Genomic DNA, 20,616 nt, shown 5'->3' with positions numbered 1-20,616 from the left:
AGAAACGGGACGGTCCTGAGAAACGGGACGGTCCTGAGAGATGGGACGGTCCTGAGAGATGGGACAGTCCTGAGAGACGGGACAGTAATGAGAGTCGGGACGGTCATCAATCTTTAATATTTAAAGGGAACCTGTCTGGAGATTCATACCGCCCAATCACGGCATTATTGCGGTCAATTATGTTTCACTCAAAAAAACTCTGCAACATTTCCGAGAAAATATCCTTTGAAAAGCCAGCCATGGATTAAACCTCTCAAATTACTAGTCTAAAGGCCCCGTCTCACATAGCGAGATCGCTAGCGAGATCGCTGCTGAGTCACAAGTTTTGTGACGCAACAGCGACCTCAGTAGCGATCTCGCTATGTGTGACACGTACCAGCGACCAGGCCCCTGCTGTGAGATCGCTGGTCGTGTCGGAATGGCCTGGGCCGTTTTTTGGTCGTTGAGGTCCCGCTGACATCGCTGAATCGGTGTGTGTGACACCGATCCAGCGATGTCTTCACTGGTAACCAGGGTAAACATCGGGTTACTAAGCGCAGGGCCGCGCTTAGTAACCCGATGTTTACCCTGGTTACCAGCGTAAATGTAAAAAAAAAAAAACAGTACATACTCACCATCTGATGTCCGTCAGGTCCCTTGCCGTCTGCTTCCCACACTGACTGAGCGCCGCAAAGTGAAAGTGAAAGTACAGCACAGCTGTACGGCGGCACTCAGAGCGGAAAGCAGACGGCAAGGGACCTGACGGACATCAGATGGTGAGTATGTACTGTTTGTTTTTTTTGGTAACCAGGGTAAACATCGGGTTACTAAGCGCGGCCCTGCGCTTAGTAACCCGATGTTTACCCTGGTTACCCGGGTGCTGCAGGGGGACTTCGGCATCATTGAAGACAGTTTCAATGATGCCGAAGTCGTTCCCCTGATCGTTGGTCGCTGGAGAGAGCTGTCTGTGTGACAGCTCCCCAGCGACCACACAGCGACTTACCAACGATCACGGCCAGGTCGTATCGCTGGTCGTGATCGTTGGTAAATCGCTATGTGTGACGGGGCCTTAAGGCTTGTTCCCAGTGGGTCACCATTCCACTCTAACAAACTGTTATCTTTCTATCCACAAACTCAGGTCACGTTTACACGTTCAGTATTTGGTAAGTTTTTTACATCAGTATTTGTAAGCCAAAACCAGGAGTGGAATAATCAGAAGAAAAGTATAATAGAAACACTTACCACTTCTGTATTTTTCACCCACTCCTGGTTTTGGCTACAAATACTGATGTATAATACTGACCAAATACTGAACATGTGAATGTGGCCATAGAGAGAGACCTGTCAGTGTGGGGTGAGGAGAAGACACTGGGAAATGGCCTTGAACTAATCATCTAAGATCAGTTTTTCTCTGAAACACCGCAGCACTTCGATATAAAATATACATAGCTGCAATAACACAGGCAGGATAAATCTCCTGACCGTTTCCTTTTTATTGATCCAACAATCAGACACTGCAGAACACACCTGGTCCCAAAGAGACCATTGAGCGCTAACCCCTCCTAATTTACAGGAAAATACAACTGTTATTAATCGTATTCAAATTGAAACTACCTTATTTCCACTCAATAACCACTACCCCTACTAAAATAATTCCAAATGATTACAGTGCATGCTGAGTATATAGTCTAATGCATTCTTTTATTTGCCTTATTGACTCCCCAGCGATCCCTCCTGATGTTTAGAACTTGCCCCGGATAGGGTCACTAACCTTGTCTTAGACAATCCTAATTATCCTTTTTCTTCTTCTATTAGTGACAAAGGAGTAATACTTTTCAGTACTTTAATAATACTAAGTATTATTTACTTAACTAATTATTTACTTAAAGTGATTAGTTTTCAACTAACGTCACACGATCACGGGTGTACAGAGTAGGTCTGAATAGATCTTGGCTAGTTTATACTGTATACACTTAATATACTGGTAACTTGTAGAAGGTTATGTCGCTTAATGGGAATCTGTCCCTTGATTCTTGAGCCATTCAGGGACCATAGATATGGATGGGACTAACACCGCGCCTCCCACGCCAGCTATTCCCCACCCAGTTGATTGCCAAGTCTTTATCTATGTACACTCACGGGAGAGACCTGTCAATCTGTTGGAGTGGGGCAGGGAGAAGCCGGTCAAGGGCGGCCCTTGTTTAGTCCCATCTATTCCTAAGGCGGGAGAATTTCAGTGAAAACCATACTTTTGGACAGAATAAATAAAGTGGCAGATTTTACTTAAAAGCATTGAGATAACATTGCATAAGTCATTCATCATTAAAAGATTGATGTTCAATGACACTTTTTTAGTTTTTAGTTCCATGATATCCCGGAGCTGTGTTATCCGAGTCAAGGTAACCGTTGGTACATCTATGTGTAGCACATTATGGCAATATTACATGAGCATACTACGTTTCTCTCTTTTAGCCGGGGAAATATTAGGTCTGTAGCACTATTTGTTGGTTACAATCATAGAAGCAATAATCAGACAAGAAAAAAATCAGTGAAACCATTACAGATGTCTTTGGTCGGAGATACAATTTTTGATCTTGACCTGTCAGCACGTGATATATAAAGATTGATACATTAAATGGTGTTCATAGGTGAATTAACATGGCATAAGGGAGTGACTGAGTCTTGTAATGAAGATTTACCTAATTAACCTACGCTTGTTATTCAATGATTGACTTCTAAGTACAGTAATTATCTCTGGACTAGCCTGTGACTACACCGACATGGAATGACCGGAGAAGCTCGAGAAACCCGCCACTCACATATGAATTGATCCCGACAAACACCTTGCATCTGTATAGGGAACCCGACTTGGAGCCATCTCAATGAAGCTCGATGGCCTTCTTGGCAGTGTCATTTAGAAACCCGTATTGAAAACAATCACCCTAATGCATTACATTTTCCATTTAATACTAGTTTTTATATGTACTGTACTTGTACCACAATGATGTATTGTCTTTGGGTACCGTCACATTTAGCGACGCTGCAGCGATCTAGACAACGATGCCGATCGCTGCAGCGTCGCTGTGTGGTCGCTGGAGAGCTGTCACACAGACAGCTCTCCAGCGACCAATGATGCCGAAGTCCCCAGGTAACCAGGGTAAACATCGGGTTACTAAGCGCTGGGCCGCGCTTAGTAACCCGATGTTTACCCTGGTTACCAGTGTAAATGTAAAAAAAACAAACACTACATACTTACATTCCGGTGTCTGTCGCGTCCCCCGGCGTTCTGCTTCCCTGCACTGTGTCAGCGCCGGCCGGCCGTAAAGCAGGGCACAGCGGTGACGTCACCGCTCTGCTTTAGGGCCGGCGCTTACACAGTGCAGGGAAGCAGAACGCCGGGGTACGCGACAGACACCGGAATGTTTTTTTTACATTTACACTGGTAACCAGTCTCCTGATTATTATAATTATTATTTATTTATATAGCACCATTGATTCCATGGTGCTGTACATGAGAAGGGGTTACATACAAATTACAGATATCAATTACAGTAAGCAAATTAACAATGACTGCCTGATACAGAGGGGCGAGGACCCTGCCCTTGCGGGCTTACATTCTACAGGATTATGGGGAAGGAGACAGTAGGTTGAGGGTTGCAGGAGCTCCGGTGTTGGTGAGACGGTAGCTCCGGGAGTGGTGAAGAGGCAGCGGGGTCAGTGCAGGCTGTAGGCTTTCCTGAAGAGGTGGGTTTTCAGGTTCCATCTGAAGGATCCGAATGTGGTTGATAGTCGGACGTGTTGGGTCAAAGAATTCCAGAGGATGGGGGATATAAGGGAGAAGTCTTGGAGGCGGTTGGGTGAGGAGCGAATAAGTGTGGAGGAGAGAAGGAGGTCTTTGGAGGACCAGAGATTACATGAGGGAAGATATTGGGAGATTAGTTCAGAGATATATGGAGGAGACAGGTTATAGATGGCCTTGTAGGTCAGTATTAGTAAAACCCATATTTGTCTATGAGGCTGTAGATGTTGGATCAGGAGACACGCAACCAATTCTTGCATCGCAGACTGCACTTGTACCGTGAAACACAGGCATGTGAATCCGTCCTAAGATATAGTGTTCATATGCCACCTATTATTTATCCAACACCATACATGCTCATTGGCACAAATAGGTAAAGCTATTTTCAAACTTTTTAAAATTCTTTTGTTCACTCTTTTTCAGGAGTTTTCTTTTGCATCCAGTGTGGTGTAGTAATTACCATTATTCGCCTCTTTTTCATCAGCTGATTGGCTTTTTCAGGTTGCCTAAAAATCACAGCCGTCGGCAGTTTGATGTCATTGTGTAGATAGGAATATGCTGCTTACAACATGTAAATTGTAGAACAGGACGATCGCATTAGGGATCATTTACCCCCATAACGTTTGCATGTGTCCATCTAGAAGGGCCTTTAAACATGCTCTGATCGACTTGGTTTATTGTTGATCAGTGCCTTTTTTACATGAAGCTTAAATTTGTATAGAAATACAAATTGGTAAGTTCTGATCATAACAGACCTCTCATCTCCATAATGCGTCCTCTTAAAACAGAAACAAGTGTGAACAAAGCTACAGAAACAAGTTGCAGAATTAAAGAAGCACTCCCATCAACCTTTTTATCCTCTTATTTATTTATTTTTCTTTGTTTATATAGCGCTATCATTTTCTGCAGGGCTTTAGTTCTGTCCCCATTGGGGCTCACAATGTGAATTCTCTATCAGTATGTCTATGGAGTGCGGGAGGAAACTGGAGTACCTTGAGAAAACCCACGCAAACACAGGGAGAACATACAAACTCCTTGCAGATATTGTCCTTGGTGCGATTGGAACCCAGGACCCCAGCACTGCAAGGCTGCAGTGCTAACCACTGAGCCACCGTGCTGCCTTCTTAATGTATTGCAATCATCATATTACAGTATATAGCACTGTACTTACAATTGCTCATTTTGCCTTTCTACCCAGTTAATTCTTCTCTTTCTCATTAGGTCTGTGACATCACATCATTAAAAACTAACTAGCTCAATCCTTCAAAGCTCTATGTAGAAACAGGAGGTTAATTTTCCCTGTATGAGTCATAAGACACTGCAAAAGTCCCTTGCAGGCGGTAGGAGGGAGCAGCTGGGTCAGGAGCTGAAGAGGGTAATGATTCATGCATGGACAAGATACTTCCTGTTTCTACATGGAGCCTCTGCTCTAAGAAGAGAAAAGAGAAGAAGTAGCTGAGTAGAAAGGCAAAATGAGCAAATGTAGGCACACAATGCTATATAATATGATGTCTGCAATATATTAAGAGGATAAAAACTTGGGAGGATGAAAACCGATGCACAGGCTGATTTCTCATGCATTTTTTAAATATTAACTTTGATTTGAGATATTTTTTGTGTTGTGTCTAATAGTTTGTAAATTAAGAACAAATAAACAGAATGGGTTTACGGTATATCCGTAATTTTTTTTTTGTCTCATTTCCCGGCTGGTTGTGAGAAGGTAGCACGGGTTAGTTCCATGTTGTGGTGATGCCGCAGTGTGAACTTTTGTGATTGGTTGATTACCCAAACGACACACTGATCCCATCAATGATGTCTCTAATCAGGAATATCTGTATACAGGTTTATGCAGTAAATATAAGTATCCAAAAAGGTATGGGAACCAGGATTATTTGTGTGACCATGTACTTTCAGACTTTAACTCTATATGTATAAGTATGTAATCTTAGAGGGGGCATGGCTGGTGCACAATGTGAGAGGACATGTCACTGAGCTCTCCGGCACTGTTTTGGCGTGATCCATGCATTATAACCGTGCCATTCAGCACACACCCGTACTGCGTCTACTTACTGGTGACAGCGGTACGTTCCGGTCCCCTTTTCTGGTGTGGAGGGTCGGAAATTGAGAAGAGGGAGGATGTCTTAGGGTGCTGAGCAGGAGATTCAAGGCCGCAGTTAGCCATACACCCTCTAACTATAAACCCCGCTTATTTTTCATAGAGTTTGCCGAGCTGGTCAAGACTGGTATAAAATGCCCAAATTTGCAATATCTTTGTGAAATTTATTTTCCACATTTCAAGCAATTTTATGGCAGGAAATTGGTGAAAACTGATAAATCGGGGCCCCGGTGTATTCTTTTGAGTATAGTAGGTCAGTGTTATTTTTCGCTGTAGCTTCTGTATCTTTGAAAGAGTTACATCTGAATGAGTGAGTTGCAGCAAAACCAAGCAACAGTTCCCATGTTAATGCTCTATCAAAATGATATCCATATGGAGTAGTCAGCAAAACTGTCTATTGCAATTCACTCTTAATTCATCCACAGAACAGATAAAAGGCCAATCTCTTACTGCAGAGACATTTATTGCACCACCTCGCAGCACTAGATGGGTGAGCGTGGAAGCAATTACATTCCCTGCAGTGCCTTCAATATCACAGGCTTGTCCTCAGGAGCACAGATGTACATTCCATAAATGTTTGTTTTCGTCCTGATCCGTGTATTGCCACTTATAGTAAACCCATTACCAATATACAATGGAGGCCGGAATGAGTCCTAGATAATACCACCTCTACATGTTCCCTGGAAGCTAATTACCGTATATACTCGAGTATAAGCCGACCCGAGTATAAGCCGACCCCCCTAATTTTGCCACAAAAAACTGGGAAAACTTATTGACTCGAGTATAAGCCTAGGGTGGAAAATGCAGCAGCTACCGGTGAATTTCAAAAATAAAAATAGATGCTCCATACCGTTCATTATGGCCCCATAGCTGTGCCATATAGTGCTCTGCACCGTTCATTATTGCCCCATAGCTGTGCCATATAGTGCTCTGCACCATTATTGCCCCATAGCTGTGCCATATAGTGCTCTGCACCGTTCATTATTGCCCCATAGCTGTACCATAGAAAGCTGTGCCATATAGTGCTCTGCACCGTTCATTATTGCCCCATTGCTGTGCCATATAGTCCTCTGCGCCGTTCATTATTGCCCCATAGCTGTGCCATATAGTGCTCTGCACCGTTCATTATTGCCCCATAGCTGTACCATAGAAAGCTGTGCCATATAGTGCTCTGCACCGTTCATTATTGCCCCATAGCTGTGCCATATAGTCCTCTGCGCCGTTCATTATTGCCCCATAGCTGTGCCATATAGTGCTCTGCACCGTTCATTATTGCCCCATAGCTGTACCATAGAAAGCTGTGCCATATAGTGCTCTGCACCGTTCATTATTGCCCCATAGCTGTACCATAGAAAGCTGTGCCATATAGTGCTCTGCACCGTTCATTATTGCCCCATAGCTGTACCATAGAAAGCTGTGCCATATAGTGCTCTGCACCGTTCATTATTGCCCCATAGCTGTGCCATATAGTGCTCTGCACCGTTCATTATTGCCCTATAGCTGTGCCATATAGTGCTCTGCACGTTCATTATTGCCCCATAGCTGTACCATAGAAAGCTGTGCCATATAGTGCTCTGCACCGTTCATTATTGCCCCATAGCTGTGCCATATAGTGCTCTGCACCGTTCATTATTGCCCCATAGCTGTGCCATATAGTGCTCTGCACCCTTCATTATTGCCCCATAGCTGTACCATAGAAAGCTGTGCCATATAGTGCTCTGCACCGTTCATTATTGCCCCATAGATGTACCATAGAAAGCTGTGCCATTGCTGCTGCTGCTGCAATAAAAAAAAAAAGCCATACTCACCTCTCTTGCTTGCAGCTCCTCAGCGTCCCGTCCTGGCGTCTCTCCGCACTGACTGATCAGGCAGAGGGCGGCGCGCACACTATATGCGTCATCGCGCCCTCTGACCTGCACAGTCAGTGCGGAGAGATGCCGGGAAGATGGAGCGGCGCCCGGCGTGTGGAACGCGGACAGGTGAATATGTAATACTTACCTGCTCCCGGCGTCCCGCTCCTTCCCCCGGACAGCTGGTCTTCGGTGCCGCAGCCTCTTCCTCTATCAGCGGTCACCGTTACCGCTCATTAGAGAAATGAATAGGCGGCTCCACCCCTATGGGAGTGGAGTCCATATTCATTTCTCTAATGAGCGGTCCCACGTGACCGCTGAACAGGGGAAGAGCTGCGGCACCCGGAGACCGTGGGACTGCAGGGACAGCGCCAGGAGCCCCGGAAGCAGGTAAGTATGCCTCAGCGCCCTCTCCCCCTCACCCGCCGACCCTGCCGCCGACCGTGACTCGAGTATAAGCCGAGAGGGGCACTTTCAGCCCAAAAATGTGGGCTGAAAATCTCGGCTTATACTCGAGTATATACGGTACATCAATGGTGACACAAGATTCTGGCTCACACCAAAGTGTTCACCCCTCTGTTTGTCAGATACGTCTAGAATAAAGTTTCCCCTTTATCAAATTAGGGTATTAAGGATCACCTTCAGTTTCATACGAAAGTGGTTATCCAGTGGATACAATTTTTTTTAACTCCAGGATGCAGCCAATTTTCCATTATGCAGCCATTTGACAGTACACAGCAGGGGCACATTTATATGATTATCTCGGCACAGAAAGATTTAAAAATAAACCCATCCAATTGTACAACCAATTATTATTCAAAGATCAATTAATTAAAATATTCTGTGTTCGTGGGAAAACCCCTTTAACTACTGATGTCAGTAATTGACAGTGCCATTTAAGTGGGTTAAAAAGCATCAGTTGGAGCTAGTTCCAATCGTTGGTGTTCGAGGCTGATGCTGGCTGTATAACACAGCTGACACCTGCCCTTTGTGGGGTGGGACCAGCTCCTGAGCCCAATCCGTACACTTAAACCTGTTCCATGACATAAAAGTATGTAATTTTCATCCAAAACTTACCGCGCCCTTGCTGGTCTCTACTTTCTATACAGCCCCACAGACAGACTCTCTCCCAAGACATATGCTCTGGGAATTACCCAATAATATGGTACTACGCAGCAGGATTAGGAATGCCTTTGGCTGCATGCTCGCTCTGCAGTGTACCTGTGTAAAGTGAGTTGTCAATCCAAGTGGCGGGGCCTGCTCTCTGTGTGCTTAGCAGTGACGGTAGCCACTCCGTGCACACTTTTATGACTGAAAACCGACTGCTTTCACACGCACTTAGGCTGATTTACAAAAGTTGTCTAACTTTAATTAGGTACAAACTTTGGCCGTGACCCATCATTTTTCATTCCAGTCTTGATGGAATGGCAAGATAAAGTGCAAAGCTCAAAGTGGTGTGCTCCTCCGTGTATGCCTCGCCACAAATCTTACTCCAGTCGGGGATTGGAATAAGGAGTGTGGTGTAAGATATGCCGCTGCTCGTGATGAATTTGACAAACAGCCTTTTCCCACTTTATCAAAGTTGGGTGAAAATAATGTGAACACTCCCAAAATTGTATGATTATTTTTTTAAAGCTTTTTACCCCAGTTTTCTTGCGCTGAAGCTTTGATGAGTTATCACTTTTGCCTCAAAAAGTGTAAAATTTAGCATAGTGACTCATTCTGGTTGATAATTTTGGTGCATCTATAGATTATATAGTCTAAATTCACATCATTGGATTACTTTGGTGGTACAGTTTTGTCTTATGGCATGGCCACTTCTCCGTGCCATCCACTTTCCAATAGATTAAAACCAATAATAAATGTGGTGCAAGGCAAACAAGACAGTTTTTTTTTTTGGTGCAAATTAAAGAAGTTGTCCACTAGTAAGAAGACGCCTTCTCATACCCCATGCTTGGCCCCAATAAAATAAAAAAGCTTATACTTACCTCCTGTGCCAGCGCCATTCCGGGGCTCTTGTGCGCCTGTTATAACACGTGAGCCTGACGCCCAATCAGCACTGGCGTCACTGTCCCCGACTTCAGACATTACATGCCAGGGCTGCAGCTCCTCTCTCCTCCTTGTGATGTTCAATTTGTCTGAAGGTGGGGCAGTGACGCGAGCAGTGATTGGGCTCACACGTCATAACAACTGCACAAGAGCCGTAGGAAAACCAGTACCATCGCTGCTGTAACCGCACCAGCATGGAATTGAGTATAGGATTTTTTATTTTATCGGCTCGAAACATTTAGATGTAGAAGGTATTATCCTAGGAGTAAATTACCCCTTTAAGACAGAATTCAAAGTGACTTAGCGTAGTAAATCGTCCCAAGTATTTGCTTCAGGTTCTCATGCCTTTTCCAACCGTTTTTAGTTGCTAAAAATGCATTTTTTTCTGAAAATACAGCAAGCTCTGTAGCTTTTCTGAAAGTGTTTTCCACATAGACTTCAATTTTTTGTAGCAAATGTGTAAAAGAAAAAAAAAAAAAGACTGAAAACCCTGTGTAGTTTTAGGAACATTTACTAAAAATACAACTGCGTGTAGTACCGTATAATTTGTTTTTTATACATTTTTAACAATAGATGTAGAGTCCCTCTGTGCAACACGTATAGAATGACCTTATTTCTAAATCAGCTTATGTTTTTACATGCAAATTGTGCAAATGGAATTAATTTGTTATAATCTACAAAATATCTATGTAAATTCCTGGAAAATCTGCTGCACGTTTTATAATTTATAGCCTTAATCGAGGCCGTCTGCAGAGATATCCGACGTCCGAAGACAAATATTATATCGCAAATCATTATGCATTCAGGACAAAATTCGTAAAGGTTATTTTGAGTATGGCAACAAGTGTGGCAGATGGCTTTCTAAAGCTCTTCACCCTGGGTTATCTACCACACACATTATGAATCTTAACTCCCCTTCAAAGGGTCATATTCACTCCCCTTCGGATATTATAGAGGAATTTAGATCTTACTAGTCCTTCTTATATAATATTAGGGGCCTACAGTGGGGCAAAAAAGTATTTAGTCATTCAGCAATAGTGCAAGTTCCACCACTTAAAAAGATGAGAGGCGTCTGTAATTTACATCATAGGTAGACCTCAACTATGGGAGACAAACTGAGAAAAAAAAATCCAGAAAATCACATTGTCTGTTTTTTTTATCATTTTATTTGCATATTATGGTGGAAAATAAGTATTTGGTCAGAAACAAAATTTCATCTCAATACTTTGTAATATATCCTTTGTTGGCAATGACAGAGGTCAAACGTTTTCTGTAAGTCTTCACAAGGTTGCCACACACTGTTGTTGGTATGTTGGCCCATTCCTCCATGCAGATCTCCTCTAGAGCAGTGATGTTTTTGGCTGTTCGCTTGGCAACACGGACTTTCAACTCCCTCCAAAGGTTTTCTATAGGGTTGAGATCTGGAGACTGGCTAGGCCACTCCAGGACCTTGAAATGCTTCTTACGAAGCCACTCCTTCGTTGCCCTGGCGGTGTGCTTTGGATCATTGTCATGTTGAAAGACCCAGCCACGTTTCATCTTCAATGCCCTTGCTGATGGAAGGAGGTTTGCACTCAAAATCTCACGATACATGGCCCCATTCATTCTTTCATGTACCCGGATCAGTCGTCCTGGCCCCTTTGCAGAGAAACAGCCCCAAAGCATGATGTTTCCACCACCATGCTTTACAGTAGGTATGGTGTTTGATAGATGCAACTCAGTATTCTTTTTCCTCCAAACACGACAAGTTGTGTTTCTACCAAACAGTTCCAGTTTGGTTTCATCAGACCATATGACATTCTCCCAAAACTCCTCTGGATCACCCAAATGCTCTCTAGCAAACTTCAGACGGGCCCGGACATGTACTGGCTTAAGCAGTGGGACACGTCTGGCACTGCAGGATCTGAGTCCATGGTGGCGTAGTGTGTTACTTATGGTAGGCCTTGTTACATTGGTCCCAGCTCTCTGCAGTTCATTCACTAGGTCCCCCCGCGTGGTTCTGGGATTTTTGCTCACCGTTCTTGTGATCATTCTGACCCCACGGGGTGGGATTTTGCGTGGAGCCCCAGATCGAGGGAGATTATCAGTGGTCTTGAATGTCTTCCATTTTTTAATTATTGCTCCCACTGTTGATTTCTTCACTCCAATGGTTGGCTATTGCAGATTCAGTCTTCCCAGCCTGGTGCAGGGCTACAATTTTGTTTCTGGTGTCCTTTGACAGCTCTTTGGTCTTCACCATAGTGGAGTTTGGAGTCAGACTGTTTGAGGGTGTGCACAGGTGTCTTTTTATACTGATAACAAGCTTAAACAGGTGCAATAACTACAGGTAATGAGTGGAGGAAAGAGGAGACTCTTAAAGAAGAAGTTACAGGTCTGTGAGAGCCAGAAATCTTGATTGTTTGTTTCTGACCAAATACTTATTTTCCACCATAATATGCAAATAAAATGATAAAAAAACAGACAATGTGATTTTCTGGATTTTTTTTTCTCAGTTTGTCTCCCATAGTTGAGGTCTACCTATGATGTAAATTACAGACGCCTCTCATCTTTTTAAGTGGTGGAACTTGCACTATTGCTGAACGACTAAATACTTTTTTGCCTCACTGTATATAGTGGGGAGTTAGACAGAACTAAGGACATGTCGACCTACTTTAGACAGCTTCGCCCCTCCTGCTCTAGAGGCAGGTCAGGCAAGAGCCTTGGAAAACCACTTTGAGTTAAACAAGATTTTGGGGTTGATTAATAACTTGAAGGTAGGCAAGAGCCCAAGCCCAGATGGTTTTTCCTCAAGATTTTATAAATTACTTAAAGAACATTTACTTCCAATTTTATTGCACTCATACGACTCTATAACTCGGGGAGAGATGTTCCCATTACAGTCATTGTTAGCCCAAAGTTATTCCCAAAGAGGGCAAGGACCACACTCATTATAATAATGTCCATCCAATTTAATTGATTAAAATTGATTTAAAAATCAATTCCCAAAAATCAGCACAGGTTACAGCCCCTAATCCCCGGGATTATACATAAGAAACAGGTGGGTTTCGTCATGTCAAGGGATAACACTATTAGGGTGCATTAGGGTGCATTCCTGAGGGATCCTATCCTGCTTATTGTCCATAGATGCTGAGAAGACTTTTGACAGGGTGGGGTGGGATTTCCTGGGAACAACGTTAAAGGAGATTGGCCTAGGTAATAATATGATCTCACATATTATGGCTCTCTACCATTCTCCCATGATGCAGGTTAGGGTTAACGGTGGTCTTTCTAGGCCTTTTAACATATGTAATCGTACATGTCAGGGGTGCCCCCTGTCACCCTACATAAGTGGTTATGGAAGCATTGGGCAAAGCTATTAGGTTCAATCCTTTCATTCAAGGAATTTCAGTGGGTGATAGAACACCTAAAATGTCAGTTTGTGCAGCTGACCGCTTACTCTATATCATTCCCCAAGAATCTCCCTCCCAGTGATCTTAGAAGAATTTAAATGTTTTTCACTTTTATCTCACTTTAAAGTGAACATCTCTAAATCAGAGATTATGTACATTAACATAGAATGAAATGGAATGGAATGAGACTGAATGGGATGAGACACAGATTAGATATTAGAAAAAACTTTTTGACAGTTAGGTTGATCAATGAGTTGAACAGGCTGCCATGAGAAGTGGTGAGTTCTCCTTCAATGGAAGTCTTCAAACATAGGCCGGACAGACATCTGAGAGAGATGGTTTAGTGAATCCTGTATTTAGCAGAGGGTTAGACATGACGACCCTTGAGGTCCCTTCCAACTCTAACATTCTATGATTCTATGATAGCGGGGTCGAAGGCTCTATGTCGTAGTTCTTTATTCCCTTTCAAATGGAGAAAAGATCATATGAAATACTTGGGGATTACTATCCCACCTGATAGTACCCAGTTATACTCCCTTAACTTTCTACCTCTTCTCTGTAATGTTGGGAGAGACTTATTGAACTGGTCTGAGCTTTCAGTCTCTTGGATCGGTAGGATTAATATTTTGAAGATGGACATTTTCCTAAGGATACTTTACCTATTCCAAACTATTCCATCTAATATCCCGAGGTCATTCTTCCATAAACTTAAAACGTTATTGGCCAAGTTTATTTGGGGTACTTCGAGACCTAGGCTATCCTATTCTTTTCTGACACACTCCAGAATTAGGGAGGGGACAGGGGCTCCTGACTTCTGAGAATATCATAAAGCATTTGAGCTTAATTTTATTTTAAATCTAACAATAAAACCCTCCAATAAAATATGAACTGAGTTGGAGGAGTCCTTGAAACTGGTCTCTCTAACTACACTTCTCTGGCGGGGTCGCATCTTACGGTCCGAAGTACCATTCTTGACACCGCTCTATCATATTCTATTATCCAGCTGGGACAAGACAATTTATAAGTATAATATTTCCTCAATACCCGTCCCAATGTCTCCCCTCTTATGAAGTGTGAAGTGTACAAGATCCTAAATTATTTACAATTTTGGGCCCAAAGTCCAATCTTTCAAATGAGATTTCAGCTCATTGAGAATTTAATCTGTCCTGGAAGCTCTTATAATCAGGCATGGATGGAATACAGCCGCATACATAGTATTTTCCATGCAATACCATGTAAAGATGCCTGGATGAGGACCCTAGCGGTGTTTGAAAAATTATGTGCCAAGAAGGAGATGCCTTCCCATTGTGTTTCTTTGGTGTATGGGTCTGCTGAGGGAGGCAGAGGTCACAATTGTTTTGGCTCTGTTTCCGAAATTATGGGAGCGTGAACTTAACAGAACATTCTCCCTCATCCATAATATCTCTGTATATTGTCATATTCAGGAAACCAATTATAAGATCCTTACCAGATGGCACAGGACCCCAGACCGCATTTATCAGATGTTCTCTGGGGCCTCCGATAAATGTTGGAGATATAATTTGGAAATAGGTAATATGACCCATATTTGGTGGGATTGTCCTGGAATCATTGGACTCTGAAGGTCAATCTTTGACCTGTTCAACAGATTGTTTGGTTTAGACTTACAAAATTCTCCAGAAATAGATCTTTTCTCCTATCTTCCGATGTTGATTTCTTCCATCAAGAATGGACTCTTTCAAATTTTTTTGACAGCAACAAGCTACTCCTAATTAAAACTTTCTTGGTGGTATAAAGAGGAGGGGCCATTATCACTAATTTTAATGCAGTAGGGTAGAATATGCGCACACTTTTTTAGCAACAGTTTTTCTTGCTAAAAGGTGTGTCTTAGAGTCTGAAAAATATGATAGCTGTTTACTATTAATACGTCACACTGGTCCTATACATAGCGGTCTTTGGTGTTGGTATAACAAGCACTACAGTTCCACTTGTACCCAGAGAAAATCATAAAGCAGTCTGTAGTCTGCGGACAAATTTGCAGGATGACATACAATGCTTTGAAATTCATGCTGACCTTGTTATAACACTATATTTAGGTATTTCTCTTATATAGGGTCATGTAGGTATCTCAAAATGACTGCCTACAGCACAAACGCCTCATCCTCAACCATCTACTATGCAATCTCTCATTATCATTAGCATACTGCTTTGGCTGAGTACATGGCAACAGATTGATCTCTTTGTTGTCTCTTTCCCAGTTTTACGCTCATTTAGATTCTTAATAATTATTTCAATGCCCATTGGAGCTTCCAGATTATATTTTGCATTTTTATATTCTGCCTTCTTTTTTTTTAATTCTAATTATTCATTCAGCTCAACATCTTCCATGTTTTACAAGGCATTCATGCCAAATGTTTGAGTAATGATCATTGACACCATTCCGAAAGTTTTGCAGTATACTGTTGTAGTGTTTTTTTAATATATGCACAAAAAGTCTCTTACGAGAGGAAGATGACTTGAGCTCTAGTGCCACCTATTGGACGTAGCAATTCTAAAAATCATTATTGACTCTTTCTCGTTTCTTTTACTAGACTTGTGTCATGATGACTCTATTGATGATACTTAGACTAGAGCCAATGGTTAGCAAGCTCTCAACTATGAGAAATTTAAAAGTTACTCAAGGATGTTCCCATTCACAGGCGCAGAGATTTTGTAATGGAAAAGACAAAAAAAAAGTCTTTGCAGTTTGTATTTCTTTGCATTAATACATTTTCGTTCTTTATTTTTAAGTTTATTTTTAGGCTGTATCATTTGGAATCCAATTTATTATAAACTTTCAAAGCTCGCTGCCTGCTATCTGTAGATAGGTGACCTAAAAGAGTAATCCGGGACAATTTTATAGTTTAACTATGGGCCTAAGAACTAACACTACCGATCTCTGGGGGCTCTGAATGGTTACCAACCACTCCTGTCGGCGATTCTGCAGCTTCCGCTGATGTCACGTTGACAGAGCAGTGTCTTCTATCCTCTCTGCTCTGTTGGTGGGACGTAACTGCCAACGTCATGCTGACTAACAGCTGCCTCCCCACTGCATAACTGCGGGGAGCTGGTTGTCAATCAGCATCACGCCAGCCATCATGCCCCATTGACAGAGCTGCCCGGAAGAGGAAGAGCTGACCTGTTGACGTGATGCAGCAAAATTGCTGGCAGGAGCGATCCGAAACCACTTTGAGCCGACGGCAGATAGTTAAAAAAGTAAACTAGTCCTAGATAACCATTTTAAAGTGTTTTTTCAAGGGATAAAATATATTATGAAAAGAGTTCTGACTACTAAAAAAGTAATACTCGCTCTCACCGATACCCTGAACCTCTCATTGTGATGCTTAGGCTGGAGTCACATGAGCGTATGTCCTCTCATGCGACGTAATCAGGGCCAATTATGCAAATGGCGCTCTGTCAGTGCACTGTGCTCCGATCCGCTTGCATGCATTATAGAATCGCAGCACAGGTGCGGAGGAAATAGAGAAATTAATTTCTCCATCTTCTCCATTACTGGGTCCACTGTAATCGGACTACACTCAGATGACATTTGAGTGCAGTCCGATGTTTCACACGCACCTATAGACTTGTATGGGTGCATGTGATCCAATTCTCGGGTGCACTTGCAGTTTAATGCAATTTTTTTCTCATGCAGAATCGGCATGAGAAAATAATTGCAGATTTGAGCTGCCCCATAAAGTAAAACCGGTCCGAGTGCTATGCGATGTTTTATTGCATAACACTCAGCCATGATATATGGTTGTGTGAGCAAGATCTTGGATAGTCTCCAACATTTTTTTTCCATGTCCGGTTACTCGGCACATGGCCAAAAATACGAGGTCATCTAATATTTCTCCACAATGGAGACTTTCTTTAGCCAGTGATTATTATTTTTTGGAAGTGCATCGGAACAGCAAGGTGGATTGCTGTTGAGGGGAGATAGAGAGAGAAAAAAAAAAATCTATAAATCTTCAGCACAGCGAGTGTGAACTGAGCGTGTGTGAACGGCGGTAAGTGTGTGACTTGTGATTCAGTGAGGAGGTATTTGGAAGGCCTTTAACAAATACCTGTGTGAATTTGTGTGAGTTGCTGAATTGGGAGTAGCTATATTCATAAGGAGTTAACTTAGGGTGGGGGCTCATAATTAAGGGGATATAAGGGGCAGCTGTTTGGGGCTCAAGTCCTTTTTGGAAGTGCATCGGAACAGCAAGGTGGATTGCTGTTGAGGGGAGATAGAGAGAGAAAAAAAAAATCTATAAATCTTCAGCACAGCGAGTGTGAGCGAGCTGAGTGTGACCTGAGCGTAAGTGTGAACGGCGGTAAGTGTGTGACTTGTGATTCAGTGACTTTGGAATCAGGGAGTTTCCAAGGGAGGAATTGCTTCTGTTTTTTTTTTTTTTGGTTTAATTAATACTTTGTATTTATTTTTAATTAACGTTTCTGTGTGGTGCAATCCCCATTAGGAAATGTGCTCCACAATTGTTAATGCCATCCAGTGTACATCTTGCCACATGTATGCAGTCCTTGATCAGCCGGTCGAGGGTGCATACTGCTGTGCGAGATGTGAGCACATTGTGCATTTGGAAACCCAGATACTGGATCTAAATGTGCAGCTGGCAACACTGAGATCCATAGACAATATGGAGAGGAGTCTTCTGCTCACAGAGCAGACGCTCAATGGGATAGATGAGGAGGGGGATGGTAGGATGGAGCTGCAGGACAGTGTGGCAGTTAGCTGGGTGACAGATAGAAGGCGGGGTAGAGGGAAGAGTGCCAGGGAGGCTAGTCCTGATCTGGCACACCCCAATAAGTTTGCTAAGTTGGCAGATGAGGGGGGTGCCAGTACAGGGGTAGCACTGCTGCAGCCAGGCATGTCCTCTGAAAGCCGGAGGATTGACTGCTCCAGTAAGGAGGGAAATAGGAGAGCATGGCAGGCCAGACAGGTGCTGGTAGTGGGGGACTCAATTATTAGGGGAACAGATAGGGCAATCTGTCACAAAGACAGGGATCGTCGGACGGTGTGCTGCCTACCTGGCGCTCGAGTCCGACACATCGCTGATCGGGTGGACAGATTACTGGGAGGGGCTGGTGAGGACCCAGCGGTCATGGTGCACATTGGCACAAATGACAAAGTTAGAGGTAGGTGGAAGGTCCTTAACCCCTTAATCCCATATGACGTACTATACCGTCGAGGTGGGGTGGGCCTTAATTCCCGGTGACGGGATAGTACGTCATACGCGATCGGCCGCGCTCACGGGGGGAGCGCGGCCGATCGCGGCCGGGTGTCGGCTGCATATCGCAGCTGACATCCGGCACTATGTGCCAGGAGCGGTCACGGACCGCCCCCGGCACATTAACCCCCGGCACACCGCGATCAAACATGATCGCGGTGTACCGGCGGTACAGGGAAGCATCGCGCAGGGAGGGGGCTCCCTGCGGGCTTCCCTGAGACGATCGGTACAAGGTGATGTACTCACCTCGTACCGAACGTCTTCTCCCTGCAGGCCCCGGATCCAAAATGGCCGAGGGGCTGTATCCGGGTCCTGCAGGGAGCACTTCCGGGTCGGAGCAGGCTGCAGATGAAAGCTGCAGCCTGCTCCGATGAAAGTATGATCGCAGATCTGATAGAGTGCTGTGCACACTATCAGATCTGCGATCTGTGATGTCCCCCCCCTGGGACAAAGTAAAAAAGTAAAAAAAAAAATTTCCACATGTGTAAAAAAAAAAAATAATAATTCCTAAATAAATAATAATAAAAAAAAAAATATTATTCCCATAAATACATTTCTTTATCTAAAAAAAACAAACAAAAACAATAAAAGTACACATATTTAGTATCGCCGCGTCCGTAACGACCCAACCTATAAAACTGGCCCACTAGTTAACCCCTTCAGTAAACACCGTAAGAAAAAAAAAAAAAAAACGAGGCAAAAAACAACGCTTTATTACCATACCGCCGAACAAAAAGTGGAATAACACGCGATCAAAAAGACGGATATAAATAACCATGTTACCGCTGAAAACGTCATCTTGTCCTGCAAAAAACGAGCCGCCATACAGCATCATCAGCAAAAAAATAAAAAAGTTATAGTCCTCAGAATAAAGCGATGCCAAAATAATTATTTTTTCTATAAAATAGTTTTTATCGTATAAAAGCGTCAAAACATAAAAAAATGATATAAATGAGGTATCGCTGTAATCGTACTGACCCGACGAATAAAACTGCTTTATCAATTTTACCAAGCGCAGAACGGTATAAACGCCTCTCCCAAAAGAAATTCATGAATAGCTGGTTTTTGGTTATTCTGCCTCACAAAAATCGGAATAAAAAGTGATAAAAAATGGTCACGTGTCCGAAAATGTTACCAATAAAAACGTCAACTCGTCCCGCAAAAAACAAGACCTCACATGACTCTGTGGACCAAAATGTGGAAAAATTATAGGTCTCAAAATGTGGAGACGCAAAAACTTTTTTGCTATAAAAAGCGTCTTTTAGTCTGGTTTCACACTTGCGTTTTTATCTGCATGCGTTTTTTAAAAAAACCGCATGTGTGAAAAAATGCATGTAAACGCGGTAAAACGCATGCGTTTTTATAGAAAAACACAAGAAAACAAGAAAAAAACAAAAAACCCTAACCCTACCCCTAACCCTACCCCTAACCTGAAATACGTGGCACTGAAATACGTGGCACTGAAATATACGTTTATATACGTATATAAGTGCCACGATATTTCAGTGGCCACGTATATAAGTGCCACGTATTTAAGTGCCACGTATTTAAGTGCCACGTATTTAAGTGCCACGTATTTACGTGCCACGTATTTACGTGCCACGTATTTTTCAGTGCCTGAAATACGTGGCACTGAAATACGTGGCACTGAAATATCGTGGCACTGAAATATCGTGGCACTGAAGTATTTACGTGCCACGTATTTTTCAGTGCCTGAAATACGTGGCACTGAAATACGTGGCACTGAAATACGTGGCACTGAAATACGTGGCACTGAAATATCGTGGCACTGAAATATCGTGGCACTTAAATACGTGGCACTTAAATACGTGGCACTTAAATACGTGGCACTTATATACGTGGCACTTATATACGTGGCACTTATATACGTGGCACTTATGACTGTCAGAAAATGTTCAGTAAACGGTTAGGGGTAGGGTTTCAGGTAGAATTGGGGAGTTTCCACTGTTCAGGCACATCAGGGGCTCTCCAAACGCGACATGGCGTCCAATCTCAATTCCAGCCAATTCTGCGTTGAAAAAGTAAAACAGTGCTCCTTCCCTTCCGAGCTCTCCCGTGCGTCCAAAAAGGGGTTTACCCCAACATATGGGGTATCAGCGTACTAGGGACAAATTCAACAACAACTTCTGGGGTCCAAGTTCTCTTGTTATCCTTGGGAAAATAA

The 20,616-nt window shown here is 43.1% G+C and overlaps 1 protein-coding gene across 6 annotated transcripts in view; it reads left to right on the top strand.

The window, feature by feature from the left end:
• The window catches only part of PDE1B (phosphodiesterase 1B), a 464,528-nt gene that overhangs the window by 61,496 nt on the left and 382,416 nt on the right, over window positions 1–20,616 (top strand). The gene's annotated exons all lie outside the window — the stretch shown is intronic.

The sequence above is a fragment of the Ranitomeya variabilis genome, chromosome 3 (assembly GCF_051348905.1).
Source record: "Ranitomeya variabilis isolate aRanVar5 chromosome 3, aRanVar5.hap1, whole genome shotgun sequence".
NCBI classification, from domain to species: Eukaryota; Metazoa; Chordata; class Amphibia; order Anura; family Dendrobatidae; genus Ranitomeya; species Ranitomeya variabilis.
The sequence above is the reverse complement of the archived record's forward strand: the minus strand, read 5'-3'. Positions and strand labels throughout refer to the sequence as shown.